This window comes from Cuculus canorus, unplaced genomic scaffold (genome assembly GCF_017976375.1).
Source record: "Cuculus canorus isolate bCucCan1 unplaced genomic scaffold, bCucCan1.pri scaffold_65_arrow_ctg1, whole genome shotgun sequence".
NCBI classification, from domain to species: domain Eukaryota; kingdom Metazoa; phylum Chordata; class Aves; order Cuculiformes; family Cuculidae; genus Cuculus; species Cuculus canorus.
In genome coordinates this window covers 201,228-224,737 of record NW_026527845.1, presented here as the reverse complement: position 1 = coordinate 224,737, position 23,510 = coordinate 201,228, and the positions used below count along the sequence as shown (strand labels likewise).

Below are 23,510 nucleotides of genomic sequence, written 5' to 3'. Positions count from 1 at the left end.
CCCGGCGTGCCGCGCGGCGCCCCCACGCCCCCTCAAGGTGCGCCCTCCCGCTGGGGCCCATGGCAGCTGCGGTCCGAGCCCGGGGGCGCCGCCTGCCGGCCGTGCGCACCGCGCTCCGGCCACTCTGCCCGGCCCCCTCCGCGGGAGGCGGCGCCCGCGCTGTTGGCGAACGCGGCGGGTCCCGCTCGCCGCGGGGCGAGGAGAGCGCGGGCGGCGCCGCTGCACGCACCGGACATGGCGGCCGCGGCGCCGGAAGCCGCCCCGGAAGCCGCCCCGGAAGCCTTCCAATCGCTCCCGTGATGCCCCGCGGTGGCGCCCGTTCGAGAGGCGGCGTCTGTGCCGCGCCGAGCAGGAGGCGGCTTCTCCCCGGTCCTGGATGGCCGCGGCGGGGCGAAGCAGAAGCGAGCCGGGGGCGGCGTGTCCTCCGGGGCGGGTGCCGTTCCCGGGCGGGTGCCGTTCCCGGGCGCAGTTGTTAGCGTAGAGACAGACACATAACCAGTCCAGGTAGGTTATATGTGGTGCTTTATTTCGAGGCCCCGGGAACCTGGGGTATACCCAAATCAGGTTCCAAGACCATCCCGGCGCGTCCGCAATTTAATCCTAAAGTGTTTCATAATCTAATGTATATTCAACAGATTACATCATTTTCATGCATATGTATTCGAAAATTGTCTCATCATTTGTGGACACCTGCATTTCTTTATCTTCGGTTAACTGCCCTTGGTATGCTTCTGGCCTTCACAAATGTAGACTGTGTTCAGATAAGGTTGTTAGTGAAAGCGTAGGCTCTGCTCGGATAAGGTTGTTAGTACATTCTTTCTAAGCACTCCCTAATATCATACTTGTGAAGGCTATATGTGGTCTGTGAGAAAACTGTCACTGTCTACAGAAACAAACGAAGTCTGCACAAACTTAACTATAAAGATCAACGAAGTTAAAGGTTAAATACAATACATATCAATTGCCAAATACAATCTACATAACCTATAATTCTAGTCTTACTTAATTAAACTCTAACTCTTCAGCTAAATTAACATTTTCCAACACAGTGTGCCGGGAGAGCGGCTGTCGCTTCGCCCGCGACCTCCTCAAGTACGTCCTGTACTGGTAAGGAGTCCTGACAATCAGTTATACACACAATACAATACATAGTTACAACTAAAAGTAAGCAGTTCCTGCTCTAACCCTCTTCAGAGGAAGCTGGGACACCTGCCTCAATATCCCAGTTAATGTTTGCTTAAAACAACAACAACAAAGTGGGTTTCTTGTTTACATTCACCACTTAGAAGTCTTAGACTCTAAATGTTTCTGATAGGTGAAGACGAGGGGAGTGTGATCAAATTCAGCGTTAGCTTCACCTGTCAGATTCCCCTACCAAGTCCGAATATATTCCCTGGAAGAAGAACCTGAGCCTTTGCTTCTGACCTGGTCTCTGGTACAAAGTGGAGGAGGAGGAGGGAGTAGAGCACGACGCCGTGTCAGGACTAGACAGTTGCTGGAGGCCTCTTCAGTCAGCTGGGTATGTCTCTAGCCTAATGAGCTTAATGGCTCCAATAGCTGTCCCATCCAAAGTGAAACTTGAGCCTACTGGTAGCGAGGTTGCTTGGAGTTTCTTGCTAGCAAGAACTGCAGGGTGGGCTGCTGAAAGTCCTTTGAAAGGAGAGTAAAGTTTGGAGCAACCCTCTACGCTTGATGTCTATTTTAACTTTGGCCTTTTGGAACAAAATGGGACTACAGAATGAGGAGGAAAGGTAGTTGATATTTTTGAGCTTGGAGAACACTGGGAGTGCTTCCTTATCCATTAACAGCTGTTTACGATGTGTAGTAACTGCTAAAGCTGGCTGTGGAGGAGAAACTGCTCAAATGCAGAAGGCTGCAGTGTGTGCAGCTGTATACTTGCGGGTCTCATAAGTGAAATATGACCTGAATGTAGCATGTGTGCAGAAGATGAAAACCCTTCCCACTTCCACCCAAGCTGCTTGTAATGCATGCTTCTGGATGCTAACACTCGAACATTTAAAGAAGGTTTTGAGCAGAAGCCTTGGTTCTGAGGAACAAGGGGCCAGTTGCTTCCTCCTCACTTCCCCAACTGAATACGATGTTACCGTGGTGAACGGTTGATGTATTCTGTTATACTTGAACTATGAATGCAGCAATGACGTGGTGCTGGGAGTGAAAGAAGACAAGATGCTTTTTGTTGTTGTTTTTATGAAGAGTTTTCGAGGTTAACAAGTTCAGTACTGCAAGTTATCCAACTAAAATATTGGCTTTTATGTGTGATGATATTGTTTTTATTTAATCCCTCAATAGAAAGGTTCTGGTGGTAGCAGAGGGACTCGCTTCCATTCCGTGTGTGTATACTTAAACTGCAGGTTCACAGCTGTTCCACCTTTGTGACAAAGTGCATGATGTCTTGTGCCAGAAGCTCTGGTTCCTCAGAGGCAGCAAAATGCCCTCCAGGTGGCATGTAAGAGTAAGCGAGGAGATTCTTGAAGGTCTCCTTTGCCCAGGCACGTGGTGGATGTGCTGGCTCCTGAGGGAAAGCTGCAATCCCTCTGGGAACATACGCTCCATCCCTAGAAGACGTAACTGATCTAACTGCATCTTTGAAAGAAGTGCTGGGGAGGGTCCGTAGGAACCTTCTGATTTTGGTGACTGCCACAGTCATTGCTTCTCAAACACAGCTGGTATTTGCTCAACCCTATATAGGGTAAGCAGTTAATATACTCTGTTCATAGTGATCTAGAGAAGGTTCATTACCTGCAGTGTCTGCTTTGGTGGCTTGGATCTGTAAGTATCCAAACTCTCGCAGGAGGTCATATGTGTTTTGGATGAAAGGGTACCCGTGTTGAGCACCTTCCCTTGTGAACCCTCTGGGCCATGGTGCATGAGCCCCAAGCATCATAGAAATGATCCTTCTCAAACCTTGGCTGCTGACAAAGATGATATTCAGAAGCAGCCCCTTCGTGGGTCTATAATTATGTTAATGGATAGATGGCTAAATTGGTGATTTTCTCTCTCCATATTGTCTAAGAAATAGGTCTGACTGGAGCTGTGAGAGAAATCTCTCACTGAGCAGAACACATGAAACCCTTCAGGATCATCAGGGTTCACACCAACCACAAAACGACGGAAGTTAGAAACGGTACATCTGGTGCCATCTCCATCCAGCAGTGCCACTGCTACGCTGTTAGCTTCAGGCACCTGGGTTCTGGACGTGGCGTACTCCTACTGGGAGTGCTGGCTGCAGCCTGTGTGTCGCCGTAGGGAACGGGCTTTGATGGGTGTGTTCTGAAAAGCTTGAGCAGATCACACAGTGGCCACAGTGCTCAGAGTGATGAGAAACACAACCGCAGTGGGGAACATTGTGCTGCTCAGCCTGCAATCTGACTGCCTTAAGAGCTTTCCACATTTGTTCTCTGAGCTAAGCAGGGCTGTGTGCCCATTGTTCATTAAACGCTAAACCATGACCTGTCATGCCATCTTCTTAGGAAGGTGATGTGTTTTGTTTTCAAAACAGTCTCCACTCTGCATTAAAGAGAGCAAAGTCTTATGCTTTGTAGTACTGAAGAGTACGTTGGGCTGAACCCCTTTTGGGGTGTATGGCTAAACACGGCTGTGGCAAAGCCATGATGGTGAGAAGCCTCTGCTGGTCTCACAAGGTTTTACTGGTTTGGTGGGTGAAACAAAATTAATCAGACTTCTGTTAATTTCATGTCTTTTATCTAGTAAGCTGTTGGGTATAATTTTAGGGCAGTAATCGTGAGACTCCTTTGCCAGTCTGGCATGGTTTTATGTAGATGGTGGGTGAAGACAGACTGGGAGGAGAGAGTCGCCAAACACCTGGCCCTGTTGCATGTGTTGCAAATGTTTTTGCAGTTCAGCTTGTCAGGTTGCTTTTTGTAAAAGTGTGTTTCAGAATTAGATATTGAAAAGCTGCCTGGGGATGGTCCTGGGCAGGTTGCCAGGTGGCCCTTCTTGAGCAGGGGTGGTTGGACCAGGTGCTGTCCAATGATTAGAGAAGACCTCCCCCTTCCTTGTGGTGCGATCATCCCGTAACCCGTGATGAGAGGAGCAAGCGGTGGGTGCGATGCCACACGGGTGTGGTGTACTGGAAGCGACTGGTTGAGTGCTGTCTTACTGTGTCAGAAGGTTGCATTTCTGTTGTGTATGGGGACACTTAGGACCTGTGTCTGCTGTCCAGGTACTCCAAGCAATGTAAAAAAGAGCACAATGTCAGAAATGACTTTTGGAAGTCTTGCTAGCTTAGCCCGTTAGACAGGGTGTATATCTGTGGAGGGAATGTGCAGTCGTGTGAGAGAAGAGCTGTTGGAGGTGGCTGGGTAAACTGGCTCCGGTGTCAGATTGTGGTCTGTGGTGCTTTTGTTTGGTTTTGTCATGTAAAGGGAAACCCAGTCTGTGGTCTGCTTTGAACCTAGGAGCTTAGGTGTTGGGGCTTGATGGGATATAGAGCTGAAATGCTTTCTTCTTCTCCCCTTCTGCTGTAAATTTGTACTTCTCAGAGAGCTTGTGGAGCATCCACACAAACACTGGAAGCCTGATGGTATAATTCTGAGACAGACCATCTCTGTTATGCTAGCGACTTCGTAGACTACAGCTTAGATTTTGGATTAAACATAGAGGGTTTGCCTGAACTGTCAGTGGGAGGTGTTTCTGCCCAGGTGAGAAAGAAATGACCCAGTGGTACTCACTCAGTCACCTGCTAACTCGTTCACCAGATGCTCTTTCATAGAATCATGGAATCATTGGGGGCGGAAGGGACCTTAAAGATTGCCTAGTTCCAAGCCTCTTGCTGTGGGCAAGGACACTTTCCACACTGCAGAGATATGATAAGCACAGGAAACAGGAAGGAAGGGACTGGAATAAGGAGGATGAGGATTTAACTGTAGAAAACCCCAGTGGTTTCAAGTGCTGTGTTCTATTTCCATCGTAAGGGTGTGGGAAACTACCTTCTAACTGATGAGCTATGAAAATCCGTATCGCTTGCCATGTGGAAATATCTGCGGTACACTTTTTCTGGAAGAAATTGAGAAGGAAGTTAGTTAAGAGCTTAGGGTGCCTTAATGGTGAAAAGAAACATGCCAGAAGTGAGCACAACATAAGTAATGCCCGACAGCTACTCAAAGACAATTGATAACAAATACTAAATTATGAAACCAAGGGAAAAGAGAAAGGAAAACTCATACCTATTGCTGTGAAACTCTTGTTAAAAGATGATTTTTCTCCGATCCCACCTTACTAACCTCAATAAATAGACTTGAACAGAGCATATTGTTTTTTCCCTGATCTTTATCTTGTTCATACCTCTGTGTCACTTGTTATTGGTGATCTCAGAGACATTAGAAACGTAAAGGATTCTCCCTTTGCTCTGCTGTGAGATCCATAACTGTCCTGAAGGCCATCTTTGTAAGGAAAAGAGCTACACGCAATGTAGAAGAAATTTTTCCCAGCGTACTGATGGAACTTCTGTCGATCTCAAAAGTGTTTATGGCTGACACGAGCCTCTTCTCCCATTTTTTTCTTTATTTAGAGCGAAGAATGCGAGACCTAAGAGCGCAGGTGACGAGCAGCCTGCTGCGGTTCCCAGAGGGGACTCTTCAAGCACTCGTGAAACATGAGGTGACCCAAGATTCTGTGCTGCACGGGAAGTTTTCCGGAGGTGAGCATTTTCCTTTTCCTTTGGTCTTGGTCTAAAGCAGTTACTGCCTGGAGGTTACCTGAAGCACAGGTGTCGGGTGGGAGCTGCTAAGATGCATCAGGTTGAGAGAGAAGGAAAAAGCTGTTTTAACCATTAAAAATGCTAGTATTAAAGGTTAGTCAAGCGAAAGTCTGAAAGGACAATAACCTACACCTATCTTGGGCTACAAAAAGAATTTACTTAAAGATAAGCCAGTGAGCCCTCCTCGGTTTTTAGTTATATGGAAGGCAGTTTTCAAAAGAGCAACAGTCTTGTTTTGGGCCCTGTTTACTTGTAGCAGCTCAAGCTCTATGCCCCTCATAACGTCAGGTGCAGAAATAGTTCTTGTACAATGTTACAGAAGCAACGCCCCCTCCTTTTTCTTGTGAGTCTGAATGAAAACAGAGGGAAGAGGATAACAGAGTGAAGTGCTGCAGTCATTTTCCCAAAGAATTGAATAGGATGTAGATGGGTACCCAGTGAGAGTTGCTGAAAGGGGCTGAGCAGATTAGGAGGTGGACTTGCGATCTGAAAGTAGGGCTGGGTGCCTATTTGGATGTCTAGGTTTCTGTCAAGAGCAGGGAGAGTCTATTTACATGACTGTAAAGGCAGTAATTGAGTCAATACTTTCACAGAATTACAGAATCACTAGGTTGGAAAAGACATCTTGGATCGTCGAGTCCAACCATTTCTTTGAGCTTGAAGTCGTTCAGTGAAATGAAATGTGTTTCCTTCTTTCTGTGAGCAGCATGTGCAAATATTTACTCGTGCAGTGCCCACTTGAAGATAGTTTCCTGTTGAAGTGCAGCTCCCCACCCAGAGCAGGCATGTGTCAAGCCAACTTTAGAAATTAATTAGATATATTTGAAGTATGCTTTAAGACTTGTCTTCCCATAACTATTGAGATGATTTCTAGCAAAAGCAAGCCAAATTTGGAGTAAAGACTATGCATCAATGTATTGTAATCGTTATCCCAAACAATCTAAAGTCTTCAGTGCAGGAATGACAAATACAAATGCAAAGCTCTAAGGTTGCCCATTTTAAGATGTCTTACTTGAGGATTTCAGGGGGTGATTTGAAATAATTGACCAGAATTAGGCAAGTCCGTCTTTCTCTCTTAGGACCTTTTCTTGAAGGAAAGGAGCAGGGACTGTGTTTTTTCACTTGTTTTCAGTCTTTGCTTGGAAACTTGCTTCAGTCAGCTTTCTTTCCTCTTCCAGGGCTAAGTGACCTAGCACAGCTGGCATGTGGTCCTCACCTCGAGATAGTGAACTCGGTGACAGGCCAGCGGCTCTCTGCATACCATTTCAGAAGAGCACACGAACAGCCTCCCACTATTTGAGTGGTGAAGGAGTTTTTGTGGGAGAAAAGAACTGGACTGATGATTGCTTTGGAAGAAGGAGAGGGAAGTGTTCTGTGCCTGTACAACCTTGAAACATCAACAGTGGTTAAAGCAGTTGTTCTTCCTGGAAGGGTATGTACTTTTTAATGAGTGGAATGAAGCTTTTATGTTATTACGTGGTACATAACCCAGTTTCAGGAAAAGCTTAGGAGCATCTCTTTGCAGGCATGTTTTTTCTGTATTGCATTAACGTTATCACTTGAGAGTATCCAGTCGACTGAGCCTCCATGTAAATTCACAGGCTGCTTGGTACCATTATCTTTTGAATTTTCTGGTAGTAAAATGAGTTTTCTGGGTTTATTGTAGAGCACCTAGTTACCTACTTCTCTGCTTCCACAAAAAGGCATTGAAAAATCTTTTTTTCAGCCGGAGTGAAAAAACAAGAAAGTCTATTCTTTGGAGTGTCTGTAAGATACATTTCCTACATGCTTAATTTCTGTCAGAAATACTGCCTTTAAATGATTTCAGAGTCCCTTAGTTCTGCTGACAATGGCTTAGTCACATTCACGTCAATCTCAGACTAGCGAGCAGGTGACTTCAGAGCAGAAGACATTTTTGTGTGGACTCTGGATAGGAAGAAAGAGCCTTTAGTGAGTTATCTGACTGATTGTTGTCAGATTGTCTTTCAAGCCGCAGCTCTTGAATCTCTGTTCAGTGTGCCTTGTGCTTGTGTAGATGGGGTCCACTGGTGTAAAGTTCCTATTTTTTTCTCTCTTCTGTAACCCATAACCTCGAAGGGTGTGATGTCCCTTTATCTTAATGTAAACAGGAATCAGCGTAAGGGGATAGACCATCAAGATTCACTGGATTTTTATCATCTTAGAAGCAGCAAGCAAGAAATGCTTCTTTATCCCTCAGTTTTCCATAAGGTGATAGGGTTGGACTTGCTACAACACGGGTGAAGTTTTGTTTGTTTGTAAGGTTGCAGTGTGATGATGAATAGTAAGGGTTTGTACTGTGGTAAGTTCTAAAGACAGGAGTCGAGTTGGTGCTTCCCTGTGTTAGTTTCCCTACCACCTTGATCAGTCTTAGAGTTTTAGCTGGAATGGCAAGCTGCCTGCTGACAGAAGTGTATAATCAAGAAGTAAATTCCGTTTGAATGAAAAATGCCATAACGTTGTTAGGATTGATGTTGTTACTGTCTCAAGGCTTTAATAAGCACCTTAGTTTACGAATGATTTTCTGCGTGGGTATATCTTCTGTGAACGAGGAAGTTGTGCGTTTTGTACAAAGGCTGAGACCAGCCCATGTTTTTTCATGGCGGAGCTTTAATGCTGGAGTCTCCGTGTGCTCATATCACTGCTATAGCAGCCAGTCTTGTCCTGGGTGCATCGCAAGATGTGCCAAGGGCTTTGTCTTCACCTTGTCATAAATTTGCATGCAGACTGCTTGGGTTGTTAAAGAGCAGTGTGCCCTTCTTCCTTAGCTGGAGTTAGCTTTTTACCTAACGAGCTGCTGTTCTTGTTGCTGTTGTAGTCGCCTGCCTTTTAAAAGCTTTGTTAACACTCCTAGAAGTGCTGATGTGCATTTAAAACTTCTTTTCCCATTAGCTGGTTGCTACTTTTAGTCTAAATGAGGACCAGTGTAAATTCTCCTAAGCTCGTATCTCCTTTAAACACTTTCCCAAAACATTCCATTCCCGTGGCGATGGTGCATCTACCAGTACCATGCAACTTGGCCACTGCCTCATCTGACTTACAGCCACGATTTCCCATCGTACCTGTTTGGCAAAGAAGGCACAGCCTGCATCACAGTGCTGGTGGGCTGTGAGCAGCGGGAGAACAAGATTTAGCGTTGTCTTTCTTACTACAATAAATATTCTTGCACATAACTGATTTTCTCTATTTTCTTAGAGGTAATTGCCTAAGCAGGAAGGGGAAACTGGTGAGCTGTGGTAGTGGAATGCACGATCTAACCTGATGTTAATTCAGTTAAAACCTGTAGGAAATGTAGTAAATGAAAGCAGTAACAGATTTTTTGTAGAGAGATTTTTTCTTTCTTCATCTAATGGGAAATGATGCTTTGTTTCTAAGTCTTATGATCCTGTATTTACTTTCTCGTTTCTGATGTGTTAATTCTGACTTCGCTTTTGAATGATTTCTGTTTAGCTGGTCAAACATCTTAAATCTTAACTTGTGGTTTCCCCGTAGGTGATTGCTGTAGAACCCATAACCAATCACGGAGGACCCAGTGTGAGCACTCAACACCTACATCATAGCCTGAGATAGCTCTTTGGCATTGCTGCATTGGCTACAGATGTCAGTCATCTGTTTCTGGTTGACCTTTGTTTGGATGGTACATCTGGGAGTCTGGATGGAATAGAAGCATTGGGTAAGCTTGCAGTTTTTAAACTTGATTTTGAAAAGTAGGAAAATGTGTGTCTTTTAGATAAACAATACGCATCCCTCTTTGACAACAGTAGCGTGCAGGTATTGGTGACTGCTGATTACAGAGGGCAGTTGGGCACCATACAGTTCTGCACTGATCTAAAAAGGGAGTGGCTTAATCCTAAGGTTAAAAATGTCCCCTTCTTTCCAGTGAGGTGTAGGAATTTTACCATCTGAGTCAGTGCAGCTGCCTGGTGGGAAGTTGTGTCGGAGGTGCCCTGTTTCTCAGGAATGTTCTTCTGCTTCCGTTAATTGACTCAGGGCAAAGTCTAGACTTGTTTTCTACAATAAATCGGACTTATCCTGAATCATGCATTTAGATGCATGGAATCTCTAATTTGTCTATTCAGATTGCAAACATTCCTGAGTATCGCAAAAGTAGCTTCAGGAGTTGGTGTCATTTTAAACAGCTTCATCACGAGGCCCAAGCTGCGGATTTTACAGAGTCCAAGGAGAAGCTGTCTATCTTTAAGGTCTCAACCAACACAAACCGTTCTAGGAAGGTTACACTTTTACCTGATGTTGAAACACGAGTGAGAACACCCGTCTGATCAGGGAGTTCTTTTGTTCTTTGAGTGCCTACAAAATGGAAACAGCAAAAAAAAGTCTTGCTTAAAAGGGTATTTTTCCTGGGACGGTGGAATGAGACTATAGGTGTTTTCACATCAGTGTTTAAAATGCTACCTAAACTGCATTAGACGTTCGTGTCTGCTTTTATATGCGTAGATCTCAGATTGGTCATTACGTTTCCTGCTGAAGTTCCACCAAGAAGAGCAACTGCCGCCAGAGAAGGAAGACATCTCTGCTTTCAGTTACCAAACCCGTCAGGAACACCAATATCGACGCTGGGCTACATAAGCAGAAGCAATCACCTGGTTGTGGGTTTTTCAGGTGACTGCCTGTCACTATGGAATATGAAAACTTTGAAGCTGGAGTAAGTAGGCTGAAGTGTGTTAATAATGTGTTTTTGTTGATAATATTCTTGAAAGTGTCTGGGATGAAACTAATGAGACGGGGAAAGTCAATAGCTGGTCTGTGCCTGGAAATAAATTCTTTCCTACATTTCTGCCTTGACCAAAATAGGAGATTGACCCAGTCCAAGGCAAAGATGCACATGCATGAAATTTGCCTGGAACACTTGGAGATGAGAATAAGGAACATGTAAAGCTCTAAGCGGAAGGAAAATAAGAGGTGATTTTAAATCTGCCAAAGAGCAATCTCACTTGAAATAGTTGACCAAATTCAGACAGGGGGTTGCTCCCACAAATCTGCACTGACTCACCGGAAGCTATTGGATGGCTAAATAGACAGTGAAGGAATAATTAGGTGACAAGACTAGATTGTGAAGGTGCCAGTAAGGTTCAGAAGTCTGGAAGAAAAATGCTTTCCGTAGTTCAAGTAAAGAAAGAAGCAGCTAATTCTCTTTGGCGCTGTTTTAAATGTGTTCAGGAGGTATGCTGCCTTCTCAGTTCAATGTGAAAGTAGGCTACAAGAGCAGGAACATTCTTTTGCCTGGCAGCTGAAGCGATCATGTATGTTTCTCCTCCTCAGGCAGAGGAGGGCATAAATCCAGGTTATATCATTTCATGGGCAGTAATTTTGTTGCTCCTTGACTGCTGCATAAAGCAGAGTGTCTCCCTTGACTCACTTCTTTGAGATGGAAGTATGACCTTCTGCACTTTGAGGATAAGCATGTCGGCTGCTCTTTCTCAGAAGATGCTTCTACCCTTCTACAAACTGTTAGGGCCAGTACACTCACCTTTTTTCTTCTTTTCTCCCCCCCTTTTTTTCATAAACGTGTAGACAATACTGTCAGCTTGGAGGAAGAAGGATCCCTGTCTATACTGTGACTTTTCAAGAGCCGGAAAATGATGCTAGCAATTGTTGCTACTTGTGGGCTGTTAAGTCTACCCAAGAAAGGTGAATTTCAACGTGCAATAAGCCACTGACACTTTTTTCAATACACTTGTTCACATTCAGTTGATACATAGATCTTTGTTTTGTCTATTTAGCTCTGCAGGAGATTCAGCTACAGAAGGTGTTAAGCTTATAATGCGATTTTTACAGGATTTTACAGAATCGAGGAAGGATCTACTAGTTCCTACCTTCTGAAGAAGGCAGAACAACACTGGCTATATTTTTGTGCTTGCATTTGGAAAAGATTTCCTTTGTTTCTTGATGACTGCTTCATGATTGGTTTGATTTTCACATGGCAGTTTTAAAGCAGTATTCCTAGTAGTTGAGGCTGCTGGTCTAGAACACAGAAGAGGTCAATAGAACAGCTGTCCCTAGAGGAAAGAGGTGACGGTATTGCTGATTCCTCTGTGCAAGCTTCAGTTGTCTTTGGAGCCTTCATGAGCCTTTTTAGCTCACCTGGCTGACAGCCATCACTGTTCAGCAGAAAAGTCAACATTTTCTGATAAGCTAATGAATCAAATCAGCATGTGGAAGGATCCAGTGTAGGCAAGAGGCACTGGAACTTTGGTGACGAGGGCAGGGGAGAAAGACCTCTCTGTCTCTGTCAGCAAGCTATTTAAGCAGCTCAGCCGGTCCTAGAGTGGGATCTTTTGAAGTATGACTCTAAAGCAGTTTTGATCTTCACTGCGAAGAACTATTTCCAACAATTTTTAGCCCATCCAACATGTGAAAGCTTTCTAATGGTATGGTTAGCATTTGGCCCTGAAGCTGCTAGCATCAGAGTTTCTTCCTCTGCTTTAGTGGCTAAAGGTGACCAGTTATCCTGTTTTGGGAAGTGGTGTTTTTCTGGTCAGGAAGAGCATACTTTTAAGAACACTTCAATCTTGACCTAATACAATTATAACGAGGACTGTAAAGCAGCTTTGTAATCACGTTTCATCATTTATACCTCTTTCAGCAAAGGCAATGTTTTGAGTTTACACCTGGTGCAGTTAACATTTGGTGATCAAAAAAGTTTGGCTTCCAACAAAGTCGTGTATGAGATAAGTGGAGCACGTCTGTGAGAAGGTGAAAACTGTAAGTTGCTCTAATCGAGTATCAGTGAAGTTGGCAGGGAGAATGTTTACCATCAAAAGTCAGAGCAGCCTTAAAAAACCAAAAATCCTTTGCTGAGCCTTCCTGCACATGGTCTTTGTGCATCCTTTTTGGAAACAAGTCGTACAGTTTTATACTGACACACTGTGTGTTCCCACTGGAGGCATCTGCAAAGAGCCTGTGTACATTGAATTCCTGAAAAGGAAGCAGCTTTAAAAAAAAAAATTATTATGGATTTGAACACTTAATTAATGGCATGTGTGGGAAAAGAAGACAGGGCTTTGAAGGGCTTTGTTTAACCAAACTGCAGACTTGAATAAGCTTCTGTCTCTTTCCCTTTCTTAAAATGGGGCCAAATAAAGGTATCTCTTTATTCTTTTCTGATGTTTGGGATTATGTTCTTGGTTTTCTGTTGAGCTCTGTCTGTTTGCCATCAAAAATAAGCTCAAGGGAAGTGGATACAATACAATATGCATTTTATATTAGATAGATATATTCTTTCCTATTGAGGTCAAACGTGTGTCTTTATCTCAGAATGACCTTTTCTCTCATCTTTTCTTTTTCTCTAGGGTTTGGAATGCTGTAAAGAAAGGTTCAGTTTAGATCTTGTGAGTGGAATTCTTCCCTGGAGAAGGCAAACCAGCAATATTAAATTACTGAGCTGTCAGACCAGAGAAGACTTCTATGACAATGTTAACATAGAGGATAATACTCATGAAGGTTTGTTCTCATGTCCGTGTCATCTAAGCAATGAATACTGATCTGTACCCACAGTCTACAAGTCTTAAATATCTGTATAGACTGGTTTCTTGCGTTTATTAAAAATATATATTATGTGGGACTTTATTCAGGAAAATAAGAGGGGTTATTTTATGCTTGCTGACATGTTGTAGTGATGTACGGCGCAGTCATCAGTTGTTTTCTTCCTTCAGCTGCCTTCTTCTGACCAATAAGCCCATTCTCTCCATTGTTTGGCAATGTTACCTGTATCTTTCATTCCCTGTTCCGAGCTTTATCTGCATCTGCATACAGCTGGCGGTTGGTCACAAGCAGTGACCAGGGGCTGGTTCAGTACCGGGGCTGGTTCAGTTTAATATCTGTAACAATGATATAGATGCGGGGATTGGGTGCACCCTCAGTCAGTTTGCAGATGACACCAGGTTGGTTGGGATTGTTGATCTGCTGGAGGAAAGGAAGGCTCTTCCTTACTCTGTGAGGGTAAGGGATATACCCCACACTTTGCTTATACCCAGAGAATGTATTCTCCCCAGAGGAGACTGATCCCTCCACCCTCCGCTTATTGAGAGAAATGGGGTCTAACAATGTCAGTGTGTTATATTAAAATCTTTACTGCAATTACTTGTTTGTTGATTTGGGTGGGTTTATACTGATTGTGGGTGGTAAGAGTGTTCTTTCATTCTGAATCTGCTGGAAAGGAGCTATTCTTAAAGCATGTAACTGAGTCCAATCTGGCAATTAATAATGCCAGCTGAGCGATACAAGTGTATCCAATAATTATTTGTACATTCTTTCTGAAAGCAGCCAGGTCTGTGCTCCTAGCATAAGGGTTTTTTTTCCTGAACTCTTCATCTAGCTAAAGGTCTTGGTCTACTCTTCGTGTATGGAAAACTTAATTAGCAAATAGTTGTGTGTTTGATGTGGCATAGAACTGACACAATTTGAACAAGAAAAGGGGCAGCGTGTCTAGAACCTGTCAGAGAGGCGTTTGCTCTTCAGTATTTTTCTGTATTATTAATAGTAAGTAAGCATTGTGTTTCCATTTCCTATAACAGAATTAAGCCAAAGTAGAGAGGGGTGTTTTAAAAATGTCAGGTGTGCCGTATTTTCTACTAGTAAGAGACAATGTCTTGTCTTTTACAGTAACATCTCCTTATAAGAGCATCTCGATCTTTTTTTGTCAGGTGAATACACACGATCAGGAAAAACCATCTCTTTATCTGGGTGTGTTTGAGCTTAATTGCTGGTACGATGCTTGAATGCCGGATTCCACAAGGTAGAATTTTATTAAGCTGTTTTCACTATCCTTACTAATAATACATATAAATGTTGGCTTTTAGCTTATGCGCTTCTTTTCTTTAAGGCCAGAAAAATTCCTTCTCCATTGCCCTTATTTTGCCTTGTGGACGCTGGATAACAAGCATGGTTTGTCCAGACCCCATTTTGGATGTTGTGGTCCACGAGCCGAGTCTAAGCTGCGGAGCGCCTCCTTCTTACCTGCCACCTGACCAGATCCTAAATGCAAGTGGCTATAATTTTGGTAGGTATTTCACTGCTTTTAATAGTGAGAAGATTAAATTGAGCTCAGGTGCCATTTTTTGGTTCTCTCGCTCAATGTTTGTCACTCACAATGCAAACCAAACCAGAACACCCAGAAGCCCCACAAACCCAGCCTTGATGATGTGGTAGTACTGAGACATGTAATATTGTGAATTGTATCTGGTGGTCCACTGTGTTTTGGGTTTTGGTGCTTTTGTAATGTAGCTTGTGAAGCGGTGAAGGTCATAAAATGACTTTGAGCTGAAGCTCAAAGCTTCAGCTGAAGCTCAAAGTGCAGCACCTCGGTAGCACTAGAGATGAGATTCCTATGCACAGCAATTTTTTTTTTAAAACAAACTTGTAAGTGATCTGATGAAGACAATGGGTAGTCAGTTCTATCTTTCCGGTTACTGCTGTTTGAAAAATGTAAACTAATGGTGACATAACTCCAAGAGTCTGGAAAGTTGTCCAACGTTCATTGTTTCTGCAGATGGAGTGTGCTTGCTGAGCTCTGGAGTCATCCATGTGACTTGCAGTGGTTTCCAGAAGGAGGTGAGCTTTTACTACCTCTTTCTTGAGAATGCCTAAAGAGATGTGTCTTGGCTCGGTTTCTTCTGTTGCACTGCTTTTGGTGTCAGAGAACATTTTATGCTCATTTTATGCTCATCCTCATGTGTAATTGCTGTGGTATCCTGCCAGTTTCATGCAAATAGTAATGTTTTAGGCCCACTGTGGAGTCTGTAAAACTATCATTGTCTCCAGCTGAAGCCCGGTCAGGGACTGACTGTCCAGGAAGAAATAGAGCAGTGCTGCAGGAGCAAGAACAGAGCTCTTGAAGGAAGTCAAGGAAAGTTGCTCCATCGTCATCACCCATCTGTTGGACTACCTGCATAGTCAGGAGTTAGGGCTTGGATCCCTGATTAACTTGAAAAAGCAGTGCAGAACTTAGGAAAAGAAAAATTATGTGAATGTTTGAGGAGACATGGATTTCAGATTTGTGGAAGTGTGTTAGGGCAAATAAAAGTTCTGCACTATGTGGTAGCTAAAAATAAATTCCTTGGCAAGTAGGCCTAGCCCCCTACGCTGTTTATTTTGCAAGCCTGACGCAGCCTCTTAAGATTCCAATCAGATATTCTGGTATCAGCTCCAGCTCGGAAATAACTTGGGAAATCAAGATTTGTTTTAGTTTCTCTTTGCTGAAGTGTGATGATATCATTCAGAGATTTGTACTGTTGATGGCTCAGATGTTGAAAGTATGGAATGTTCTCATTTAATTTTGTCTGTTCTGCTTAGGAGGAGCAGTTAGAGGCGATATTGTCTGCGGCTGTCCAGGCAGGATCTTTAGAACTCCTGACTGGATGCATTAAACATTGGACATCTGAAAGTAAGACTAGTAAGGCTGCTTTTCAGGTTTGTCTTTTTTTAGTTTGAAACTGTTGATTAATTTGGTTTTTGTTCTCTCTTTTAAAGAGCAGCCAAATTCTTGCAGTGAAGTTACAGTTTATTCGTGACTGTGCATGGAACAAAGTGGTCTACACCAAAGATGAATTTGACCACATATGTGAGTACTAGTGTAGTCATTCTGCAAATGCAAATTCATTCTTTCTATCTGAGCTTATTCAGTAACCTGCTGGGATGTGATATTGCTCCCCTGTACCTTGAAACTCTGAAATTGCTCTGTTGGGTAATGATACAATGTTCCGCTGTTTGATGGCTCCTGCCGCTTCCTTGATCCAAAATCGCTACAGTCCCTTCAGCACTGCCAGTGTCTCTGGAGGAACCTTAGCAGAGTCTTAAGCTGTTTTCAAAGAGAACCATAAGAGCTTACTGACAAAGGTTTGTTTGATAGTATCTTTGGTTTGTTTGGAATGATGCTTGGGTTATAATTATGGAAACATGAGCTTTTGTTGTTGTTGATGGTTGGAAGACAGCCTTAGCGAGGACAAGGGGCTTAAATCTGAGCAGTTGTAACAACCACTTAATAGTCATTGTGTTCAGGGTGATTGTGGGATTTTTCTTCAAACTGGAAAGTGATATAGGGCGAAAACAGCCAAAGATGTGGAAGAAGGCATGTTAAAATAGGAAATCCTCTCTTTTATTGAGTAGTGGTAGATGGCAAGAATTGCTTTGGCCTAAATCCCCTTCTCACAAGTCATTTCTGTAATTTAGTGAGACAGTCAGAGTTACACGTAGCCGGCACCCCTAGCACTCTCCTGGCTATTGCATAAAAGTTCCTTCCTAATGTAAACCCTCTTTCCTGGAGTAGGTGATATATGCCTTGGATTAGATGACAATAGGTTTTCCTTTGGAAATCGTACAGAAAACTCTAGAAAGACCTAAGGAAGCCTAGGCGCTGGCACTGTGCGGAAGATGCAGCCAGATGAGTTTTGGTGGAAGCTGCAGGGTGTCAGAGATTGGCTTGAAAATTCATCTTACTGAGCTTACTTCACTAGTTACTGGCTGGTGTGTTCCTTTCATGTGCAGTTCAAGTCATAATCCTGCCTTTGTATGTTTGCTACTTTCTTCGACTCGTGGGAGCTTTCTGGTTTTGTTTGGACTGGAGGAAATCTGTTGCACTGAGGGGCTGGAGTTAGTGTTTTCTTCTGTCCAAATCCTACCTTTTGTTCCAGAGGAAAATGCGATTCCAACTGCCTGATGATAGATGGCGTAGTTTCCCACATAGGAGACCAACTTGCAAAGCTGTAGCAGAAAGAGAAAGGAGGGACTGGGAAATATCCCCCTCCCAGTGTACATGTGAGTGCCATGTTCACTGAAAGTACCACCATCCCCCTCCCCACCCAACCCCACCCAAAAACCAACGATTTATGAACGACTGGTGTGCTTACAAAACTTCTATTTTTTCCTTTCAGGCACTGCTGGATCTCTATTTGTTGGAAAGCATAGAAGAACCCTACAAACATGCGATTGTATCCTTTCTGGTTATTTTAAGTGCACCTCAAGATATGCACAAAAATGTTCTTAAATGTTTGTCACCTACGTGCTTAGGAAGGGATTTTAATTTACTCCTCAAGCACAAAGCTAGTGAAAACATCTAGTTTAGAATTCGGTCATAGACAGAAGCATTGTTTTATTTTTTTGTACTGTGGATTTTTTATGATTTTTTTTCAGTGTTTTATTGCCAGGTCCTTTCTCCTATGACAGAATGGGTTTACTAAGAAATGTTAAAGGCAAAAAGCCCCATTATTATTTTACTCAAAATTTACACACAGTTTTTAATTTTTAAAGCACCCGTACCTGTAGCAAATGGCTTCTTACTAGAATGACGCACTGAAACCTGCTGCTTCAGAGCGGAAGGATTTCTAACAGTGGCTTAGAGCAGAGGATTTTTACTGAAATCCTCGCTTTTCCAGCACAGCCAGCAGGGCATGGTTTTGTTCTGTTGAAAGTGCAGGCACACAGAATAATAAGAAGAGAGAAGAGGGAAGTCATTGGGCAGACACTTAATTTTTAAGCTGCTGAAATACCCAGAATTGCTCTTCTGGTTTGTTACCTTACCCAGGACGGAAGCCTAGAGAGCGAGGGCTGTGAAAACAGTGGTAGCCCAGAGCTGTCTTAGAAGACGTCCCTAAAACCAGGGGGTCAGAAAGTGGCACTACCAGTGGTGGATCTACATGCTGGTTTAGATCCAGTTTTAATCATTCAGAGCAAAGTTGTATTGCGAGGACCCCATCAATTACATTATTTTACATCCTCTGGAAATGAAGAAGAAAACCAAGCATAGAATTTGTTTGCTTTAGTAATTAAGCACTGGATGTTCTGAATGTCTAGCAGGTGGCTCCACTGACTGTAGAGGGAACCTGAATTTATAACAGAAGTATTTAAATATCTAAAGCTAAAGTTTTTGGATGCCTTACAAAAATCAAAGTGTCTTTCTTTCTGGTTACTTCTTCAGAACAGAGTTTTGTGCTTAGGACCTGGCTGTCTCCAGGTTCAAATAGCTTAAAATGGCAAGACTAAGACGTTAGTATTTTCTGATTCCTACAACTTCTATATTCTTATTTCATTATTTTTTTCTAAATGTAATGGGATAATTTGTTGGTCTTGCAGTTTTGTTAGCCTTAATTGGATATTTAATATCAGACCATTTACTTACTGCTGGATGTCTTTCAGCACTGTCTAAATCAAATAGAAAATATATTTCGCCACCACCTTTTCTCTCCCTCAGGGCCTTGTAATACTGATACAAGGATTTTGTCTTCTCGATCACCATGATTATGAAGTAAGTATGTTACTGTTCCGTTGGACGTACCTTACCGTGCAAGGCTGTCCTCGATAAAATCATTTTCAGAAATTGCTGCTTAGCTAATAGCAGCTACTGAAGCACGATAGGCTTTTTTCGTAGTCCTGCTGCAACAACTTCAGCAGTTAGTTAGTTTAAGATTCTGTTTTAATTACTTGGACAGGTAATTGATAAAACTTATTATTTGTAATGCGCTTATGAAAAGTGCTGTTTGTATACAGAGATTCGATTAACCTAGGAAAGAGTGAACTACTCCTTTTAAAACGCTCCCTTTGTTCTGTATGGCCAACTGAACAGGTTTTCTGCAAATACCTAAGGGATCTTATTTACATGTCCTGTATCAACTATGTCATTAGTAACTCATCTAGTTTGGTTCAACAGACATTCACCCTTATTTTAAGAAACTTTTGAATATTTGTGTTGCAGGAGTCTATGTACTTATCCGAAGAAGGCCGGTCTTCAACCTTTACAGAAATCACTGGCCCATCTCTGCCATCAAGAAACAATGCAAGTAGCACCGTGGCTCCAGATGCGAATTACTCAATCGCTCGTTTGCCAGGGACAGCATAGGCAAGCACTCAAATACCTACAGCGTATGAAGCCATCAGTGTCAACTTGTAGCGAAGTGCAGCTTTGTGTCACTGTGTTGTTGTCTAATAGGTAAAGAAATATATCACACCATTATGACATTCAAATATTGCAAAAAGTGGAGAACAAATAATTTAAATCACAATCCCATCAATTTCCTTTAAACTTGGAACACAATAATTTTGGGGCATCTCTTTGGTTACACTATTACTATACCTTTACCTATCAAAAAAATGAATTACAGATGTGTGGTGGAGTCTTGGGCTCTTTTGCAGCAACATACCGCAGAGTTAAACAGAGAAGAGCTCTTAGAACACATGTACGAAAGCTGCCAGGAGGTGGGACTAGTGGAAGAATTCCTGAAGCTTCCTTTCACCAACACTGAAGTAGTAAGTGTGGACAGAAAAAAATCTTCATCTCTTTGAAAAGAGAAGAGGCAGAATCACAATGGGGTTTTGAAATGTCTTATTTCTCATAGGAGTGCGTGAAGTCCTTTTTACGGACCAGGGCTTGTATTCCAGCCAACGAAGTTCTTCCAGTCCACAATCAACAGAGTGCCTGCTATTGGCCAGCAGTCCAGCAGAATCAACCAATGAAGGTTAATCTTGCCGTGAGTGTAAAAGTTCTGTCAAGTGCGTAAGGTTCTGTTAGGTGTTACTAACAGTTCAGCTAGTCCTCAACAGAGATCATGCTTTGGTTTTTATACCATTCTTGGAAATATTAGGAATAAGTTTCTACACTTTCAGTTACAGCTGGGCCTAAAAGTTTAGCAATATCCTTCCCCACGCCAAAGCTGCTCTGTCAAGTTATAATTTGTTACAGACCATTGTTGACTCTGCTTGAAGTAGTTTGTTTCCATCTGAGGAATAAACAGATATTTTTCCTATCAGCCAATCTTATCATTCAGTTATTCAGATACATAGGTTAGGCAGGGGTTAGATTATTGGATGTTCTTCCATGGAACAAAGAGTATGTTGTATCTCATCACTAGTACCTTGCACACAACTTTATTTTCTAGCTGACAGCAGTCAGGATGTCAGTCCACAGGTAAAATTGGCATGGTGGGTGGGTTGGATTTTTTTTACTTCCTCAAGGTGTAGTGTGCTCTGCAATTCCACAACATTCGTTTTACCCCTTTTATGACGGAAATCTGTATCTAACTTCCGAAAACAGTCAGATTAAATTTGGTGTTATGTGAAACTTTGTTATGGAACTGTGAAGCATTTGCGGTTTTCTGGAACTATAGTTTCCCAGTGAATCAAACTTCTAAGGTGGTTTTGGAAGTTTTACGTACTGGATTTGAAAACTTTCATCCAGCCACATGTGTGTAGGCAGGGTTTTTTTGCTTGATTTAATAATCACATAATTTTGTCAAATGTCATTTGCAGTTCACTCTTTATTCAGACATCTTAGGCATACCTATTTCAGGGAAAAAAAACAAAGGAAAGCCTGCTATTTTGCAGGGCATTTGAAACCTGCAGGTGATAACAGGTGTATCAGAATAAGGTCCTGCAGAGCGCCAGACTTATTTTAACTTACAGCTATAGGTTCTGTTATTGTTCCAGTTTTGCTTTGATTGTGCTAAAAGCACGAGGTGAAAGTGGAGTGAGCTGATGGGCAGGTCTGGAGAGTAAGCTTATTCGCAAACTAGAAATAGCACAGATAGTTCTGTGCAATGAACTTCTTCTAATTAGTTTTTGCTTCATAGTTTTCATTCATCAGAATGATGGTGATTCTCAGAGTAGAGAGGGAGGAGCTCCAAGAAATTCTATCTTAGAACGCTGTGGCAAAGTCCTCCATCGCATTCAAAGAAAGCTGGTGGTGGAAAAGTTCAAGCCGTACCAATTGCTCATGTCGGTCTTTAAACAACGTAATCTTTAGGGGGTGGAATGTAATGGAAAACTAACCATCACTTTGATGACACAAGGCTGGTATTTTTTTCTCCCCTCTTCCTTGACAATTTCAACACCAAAGCCATCACCAACCCCAGTAAAACTAACCAAAGTAATTGCACACACCAGAGCAAATGTTATAAGTAATATGTTGTCTGCACTGGAGACACAAGTATAGGAAGCAAGGTTGCTCTTGAGCTACGTGTTTGGAGAAAGAAAAATCCATTTGAACAGAAACAAGCTCTGTTTGGCTTTATTGCATGTACCATACGTAACATTTAAGAATCAATATAATCTTATTCATGCAAATAGATGTATTTACATTATGGTAAATATATTTATAGAACTTAAGACAGGTGAAACTAAAACTGTGATTTCCATCAAGCTGTTGCTGAGCAGATTATTTTGACAGACTTGGTTGTGTGACCAAATAGGAACCTTTTACTACTTCCAGCCCCGTTTCTGCCTCATTTCTATTTGTTGTACTTAAAAACAGGCAGAACTCTAAAGAGCCCAAACCTGATGATTTTCCTACAGGTGGTATGGTCAAATAAAGTTGAATTCTGATATGCTTGGACTTCAGGGGAATGAAAATCTGTTGTGTTTTCCTTTGAATTCTAGAGCTACAGAACCACCAGCCAAGAGACGTCCTCCCTCGAATGTGGAGTTGTGTAATACATTTCTTATGACACCAGCTACAAAATGTTCGTGACAATGTCTGACATGGAGTAGAGTTTTAGAATTAATAAAAATGTTGTTTCTCCTACATGTGCGCGCCTGTGTCTACGCTTTCTATGCTTTCCAAGTGTTCTGCAACACTTCAGACCTCGGGCCTTTGACTAGTGGAGAACTCAACACCACAATTGTTGAGGTGATCAGTCAGGTTTTTTTTAGAGAAAGCAGCTCCTGGAGAATACACACCACCCCTCTTAAGAAAAATCAAAGGAGGAAAACATTTGTAGTAGAGTGACAGAATGACACCTTTTTTTGAAGTCAAAGATGGGTTTCCCTGCCTAAGAAAGAAAAAGCCACTTTGTCCCACAGGAGGAATTTGGCAGGCTGGTCATATTCAGCGGTGCATTTTGGCATACAGCAGACTCAATAGAAATAATTCCATTAACTGAAAATATAAACAATGGTGCCGTAGATACTGCAAAAGCATTAGGAAAAACCTGTGAGTACCTCCTTTCAAAATAAAAGGCAAATGATCACGAAGTGGCTTGTGGTGAGCTACCTTCCTCGCACAGCCCTGTGGGTGAGGTAACACAAATCCACAGGGTTAGGAGATCTGTATTTCAGAGAGAAACACATGCACACAGTAGCTTTAGGGGAAATCAAGCTGCTCTGCATGGGCAGTTACCTACTTTTTAGGCAGACAAGCTGGGTCTTCCAGAAGAGAGACAGCTGCTTGAACCATTGCAATTGGTGTAGCAACACAGCCAGGCTCTGACACACACACAAAAAAAGCCAAACCAAAGCAAGGAACCCAAAACACACCAATCAAACCACGTAAAGCGTGTTGAAATAGAGAACATAAACTTGCTCTTACCTACAGCATACTGAGGAACAATCTCTTATAGTCAGTGAAACAGCCAACAGCCTTCCCCATCTAAGAACCCTAAGAACCCCCTTTTTACCTGTTAATTATCCCAAGGAGATGGCAAAGTCCTTAAGATCTAATCTGGACAAATACTACTTCAAATGCAGTCCTACAACCCCACAACTATCATAAGCCATCACCTCATGGGGACAGAGAGCAGCAAGAGCTTTCCCCTCCCAGGCTTAGATTCAGACTTTTGCTGTGAGACTGTTGCATTCAGCTACACCTCCAGGCATTGAAAGAAACTGTGCTTTGTTAACTGCTGTCTGAACACACATTCTCACTGTGTCCGAACTTTACGTCAGGTCTCCCCTCCCCTCAAAGGAATGTATGTTATAGCCAGAAACGATACCAGGACAGATCTGTTTAAGTGCCCTCACAGGCGATGAGAGA

General features: G+C 42.7%; 1 pseudogene; it reads left to right on the top strand.

The window, feature by feature from the left end:
* Positions 1-367: 367 nt before the first annotated feature.
* Positions 368-23,015, top strand: LOC128850745 (protein ELYS-like; annotated as a pseudogene).
* Positions 23,016-23,510: the final 495 nt, after the last annotated feature.